A 5901-nucleotide genomic window follows, 5' to 3' on the forward strand; every position below is an offset into this window, starting at 1 on the left:
GTGTGCCTTGGCAGACCAGCATTTCACATATTTATACGAACAGAATAAACTTGAAATGTAAGCCAAACTAGTGCACGGGAGTCATACACATGGTAAGTAGAGCCCTACACACACACACACACACACACACACACACACACACACACACAGACAGACAGACAGACAGACAGACAGACAGACAGAGAGACAGACAGAGAGACAGACAGACAGACAGACAGAGAGACAGACAGACAGACAGACAGACAGACAGACAGACAGACAGACAGACAGACAAAGAAAACCTTTTGAATTCATATGGAGTTGTTTTTTCTATTTCTTCTGAATTGTAGAAATCCTTGGTGTTTCAATAACCTTGTATTATATCATTGTTGCCCTGAGGCAACAACCAACCCCTGGTTGAGGGGTGTGGGGGGGGTCACATTTTATAATTGATATAATATCAGGGACCCCTAAGCTCCTAAAACACATGGTGAAAGATTTTTTTCCTCCCAAAATAAAAAGTCATGCCAAAGAGGGATAAGGCACTATTACAAATATTCTTAATTTGCAGAATTTTATTTTAAAAGTGTTCAGAAAGACTGCATCAAATATGCTATATCTATATATCTATATAATATCAATATTGTTAATTTAAGTCAATTTAAATAGCGGGCAAGACTTTCCAAGGAGTAAAAATGCTGCTGCCGGACTACTCACTGGAGGTATTGCTGATATCAAGTCTACCATAGATCCTCTTCAAATACTCTGTCCAACAATATCAGTCTCATGAAGAAAGGTGTTTTAACGCTGATTCAAAATAGCAGAGAAACATGCATTCTTGTTCTCAGGAGGGGACATTGACAGAGGATTACTCAAAATGGACCGTAGATACACGGATTGACCGTCCTCATCTGCGCTCTTTAATCCTCTGTCAATGTCCCCTCCTGAGAACAAGAATGCATGTTTCTCTGNTTCGTCAACTTAATGTGTTGCTTAAAAAAATACTTATGCATACAGTATGTGACACTGTAAGTGTTGCACGGCCAGATACGGCTCAAGAAGCTGACTCAGATATGGAAATATATGATACATTATGATGTGATATGATGTGATATGAATGATAATGGGACACATCGACGTCTGTACTCACAGTGCTGCGGACTGTAGGCAACGTAATGTTACTTTGATCCGGTTACTTATGTTGTGGCAGATATTTAATTAGGCTTTCTTAACATAATAGTATAATAATAGTTATAATAGTCAGATTGCTCTGAAGATGGGAGGTGATATTCTATTCATTTTCACATTCACAAAGTCGGTGATTTTGGCCGGCCGTCTTTCCTGCAACGGCAGTTTAAACTGTATTTCCTCCGCACACTGAGCTCTGATTGGTCAGCAGGCGTGGTGCTTTCGCTGAGTTGATCTCTTATCCTGGAACCTATCCTGCTTCGGAGCACAGACTAGGTTCCAGGATAAGTCACCATGGAGATCTAGCCCGCTAAAAAGTGAACCAGCTTCGTAGTACCGGAAATCCCAGAAGTTATCTTGCTAAACGAAAATCCTGCTTCATAGTATACCCCCCAGGTTAGCCGCACAGCATAAGTTACCATGGAGATCTAGCCCGCTAAGAAGTGAACCAGCGTCGTAGGACCGGAAACCCAGAGTTTTCCCTGAAGTTAGCTCGCTAAGCGAAAATCCGGCTTCGTAGTACAGGCCTCAGGGCTGTGAGGTCCATCAACACTTTCATACTTCAATCACTGGACTGAATCCAAAGCAGCCGAAATGGGAAAAATAACTCTTGTATTTGTTAATATTAAAGGTCAGTATACCCAAGCAGCTGCCTGCCACTACACAGAGAAGCAGCCTTCGCTTGCGTGGATGACCTAACAAAAATACGAAATGTTCTAGTTTCTACCTCTTAACATTAATCCAGTAACACAAACTATCAAAACACAAATAATAGACTCAATATGGCCTCTAGAGGATCAAGTTGTATTACAAGACGGTGTCGGGCCGTGGTTAGCCTGTTAGCGTGCTTATTTCAGTAGATATCTCTGCAGATAGATTGACAAAAAGCAACATTGTAACTTCTTCACAATGTTTATGATGTTGATTCGTTTTTTAAATGTTTTCAACAAAGATTCTGGTCATATCTTACACACTGCACCTTTTTTTAAAGTTAATTGAATACTATAAACTTGGTTTTAGTGTTACTACTGTGGGACAGGTCGTCCTTACACTCATCGCATGCTGTTTTCAACTGTTGATATTCATATTTATCCAGGCAAAATGCTGCTGCTACAGCCTTGTGAACAGAAAAAACTAACATTTTGACCTGCTGTGCTTTCCTGCCCTCATGACAATGAGTCATATTCTCAAACCCTAATGGAGGCAGGATAACTACCGCAGTGGTTATTAATGAATACTGTGAATGTAGATGCATGTCTCTAGAACTTATTGTCTTGCCTTTCCATGCATCTCAGCACATTTTATTTATTTATAATTGTTCTCTGCAATGCTGACTTGTTTTTGCAAGACTTCTGTAATGATAACGTATTGGTCAGTTTAACCACCCCAGTTAGCCAGTAGCTTAATGTAGCAACATTTATTAAAAGCCTGTCTATTTAAATTTCTGAATGTTTTCGAAATTACCAAGATTGACTGATAATCTTTAAGTCATCTTAAATAACACACCTATGAAAGTAAAGTCAAATGTAGTGTGTGCTTGCTCTGGTTATTCAATTGTTTTGTCCACACTAAGTGTAAAATCGTCTTTGGTATAAGTTTGTTGTTACAATGTGATGTAAATATTGTACATAATCATGTTATCTATATGACCTGTATTTTAAAGAGTATGTAGCTTGAAAGATAAGGTGAATGTTTTTCATAGATTTATCAAAATGCAATAGGTATGGTTTTATTCAGTTTTTTCATTATGATTTTCTTTTACAAGTTTGTGTAAAAATGATGTCTGCAAATGTCAGATGGATTTTCGGTTGTGCATTTATCCTCTTGTTGGTTGTAATAAAATGTTTTAAGTTTGTTAATTATGTTTGCAGAATTTAGCTTTTTTAACAGCTTATGGAATTTAAAAAGAAATATAACATGTGCAAAGGGTGTTATCACCTCGACTAAATCCAACAAGGTGTTCTTAGAACCCCTGGGGTGAACCCAGTTCCCTAAATCGTACGATATTAACTCATTACGTTTTAATAACAGCAGAGAAGACATATATTATGTTACATTTTGATTTGTGTATTTGTGTCAAAGAGCTACTTTACTACACCTCAAAATGCAATCTTCTGTTGTACTTTAAGAAACAAAAGTAGTTTTAAAACAATAAAATGCCCTTTTAATAGAGAATAGTAGAGTTCCTATCACACTACCCTGAGGTATCCCATGGTCCTCTTTATACTTATCTTAATGAAAAAATAGCTAAGTTCCCATTAAGTTAAAAATAACTTAATGGGAATTTCCTCATTTAAAAGCATATCAAACATGTCCTTCATCAAAGAACACTGTTTCATTATTCACTTTCCTCAATTCATTCTCAGATTATAACAAAGTGCTCCTTCCTTTCCTAAATCCACATTGACAGCCTGCTTTTTCCAGTTTTTCTAAATAATACATTACTCTACCATTAGGTTCCATCTGTTTGCATATGGGAGATGTAAAGGGCGTGGGAACAGCTTGCTGGTGATGCTTTTGATTGTTGCAAGAATACTTGCGACAATCAAAAACACCAGCGGCTTTAATTAAAGTCCAATAAAATCCAACAATCGAATAGATCTGAGGCCAAAGGATAGAACACTGTTAGAAGAGCAGATTTCATGACATAACATATTTGGTTCCTTATTATTTATTGGCTCTTTAACTGCCGAACTGTTTAAAAATGGCATTTTTTGTAAATGAAATAGCATCTTTATTTTTTCAGACTTTTTTTATTGGGTTTTTCAGACAAATGACAAGAAACAGTAGTATACAGAGTATCAAATTGGGCTTTAGGTAATACAAAAACAGGTAAGAAATACAAGATTAAAGAAGGAGAGTAAACAGCGCACCTGTCTGGTAAAACCATAGGGCAAAACAAAAAACAAAACGACCCCCTTCAATCGCCTCAATCGCGTGATTCGCGCCGCGTCCACCGCTTCATGCTCGCCTTCGGAGTGAATTCGCGTCTGTCCGCATCTCTGCATTGTATGGAGTCAGATTTCGGTCAATATTCTAGCGCGCAAAACAAGCAACTCACGAGCGGAAAATTATCGAAAGCCTAAAGTCCCACTATTCAACCGTTTTACGCGCGAAAACGCGCGTTTTTTTAATATGATAATGAGCCCCACCTTCTGTTTTGCATAGCCAGTACATTTAAAGTGTGTGCAACCAATCAGTGAAGAGTTAAGCCAGACTAAAGCAATCTGTTGATGAAAAGTTCCTGTAACCTACCCCATTGTGAGATTTAGATAGATAGAAAGAATAATCACAATAATTAAATCTAAATTAAACATGTACAGTAAATAATATAAAGTATAAACATATCTACAGTCACAATTTCATTATTGTTATTCATACTTTCTGTTATGTAGTTTATTAATGTTCCCGTGCTTTCAATTTCCATCCAGTAATATAATCACAATGCTATTTTGAGGGTGTGTTCAAAACAATCTATGTAATGCAACTTGCTGTACGTACTGCTACACCTACTATTGGGGAATCTGATGAATGTTGTAATGTTTGTGCCGGAGCCGCTTCATCCAAAACAGTACTCCGGTTAGATGACACCTGACGGGAAATACAGTCTATTGGTACACACTGTGAATATGAGTGGGAAAAATGAGTGTAATAAATGCTTTTTAGACAAGAAATATAAAGTTAACTCAACTAAAGTTGCTCAGTATTTTTGTATTGTCAATACTATTACTGCATAACTAATATCTCACATCTGAAGGTTTAAAGAAAAGGCACCTTAAAATAAAGATTGGTCTTTCAATACATTAGCTGGTTGATTTTGTGTTTTCAATTGTTTATCTAAAATCAAGTAGCTATAACTGGTACTTATCGTTTGAAGATACAGTCTGGTTATAATGCTGTTTGAAGGAGGCACACAGGTAGGAGCACTAACTAGCTAATGTATCTTAGCTTGAATTAAATGTATTTAACGTATAATAAAGTGACTGCAAATATATGTATCACAAACTTTATAAAAACTTATATTTCAGTCCACAAATACACAGAATAAAGAATACATTCAGGTCAATGTAGAAAAATAAGAAATACTTTAGTCCCCTCTGTCTTCCTCTCTTCAGTAGAGGAAAAGTGTGTGTGTACAAGATAGATATTAATTTTACTCCACAATTTCCTACCGTATTATTAAATAAGTCTGCACAGCTGAGGGGACTGAGGTAACTCATTTCATATGATTTATTCATTAAAACTGCATTTTCAGAGTTAATCAAATGACAGCCACATTGTTACCTAAAGTGTCTCAAACACATTTAAGGAGTGCAATGCAAACTTAAAGGTACACTAATAAAAGTAAAACAGTCAATTTCTTCAGATCAATCTGTATATTTTAACTCCAGAGCACATTTATTTGAATGAAAAAAAAGTTGTTCACACAACCAGCTTTGGCATCTGAGGCAGCCATTACCTGATCTTAGACATGTTAATAAGTACCACAGTTATTAGTTGCAGTAATATGTGCCGCTTCCAAACATCAAACTCTTAGAAAAAAGACTTGTCCTTATTATCTACTGCACACTTTTTTTAAAGCAACACTGACAACTTGCGCCTGTGAGACATGTAATCTCTGAAAATGATTAGACATGCATAACTTCTACAGTGAAAATCGGTCATACTGTAAGTGCAACTTCTGAACACAACACTTTTTCGCAAATGTTTTACAATGCATAATTATTATAAAAC

Source organism: Notothenia coriiceps, unplaced genomic scaffold, assembly GCF_000735185.1.
Source record: "Notothenia coriiceps isolate Sejong01 unplaced genomic scaffold, NC01 NC01_scaffold00009004, whole genome shotgun sequence".
Lineage (NCBI taxonomy): Eukaryota > Metazoa > Chordata > Actinopteri > Perciformes > Nototheniidae > Notothenia > Notothenia coriiceps.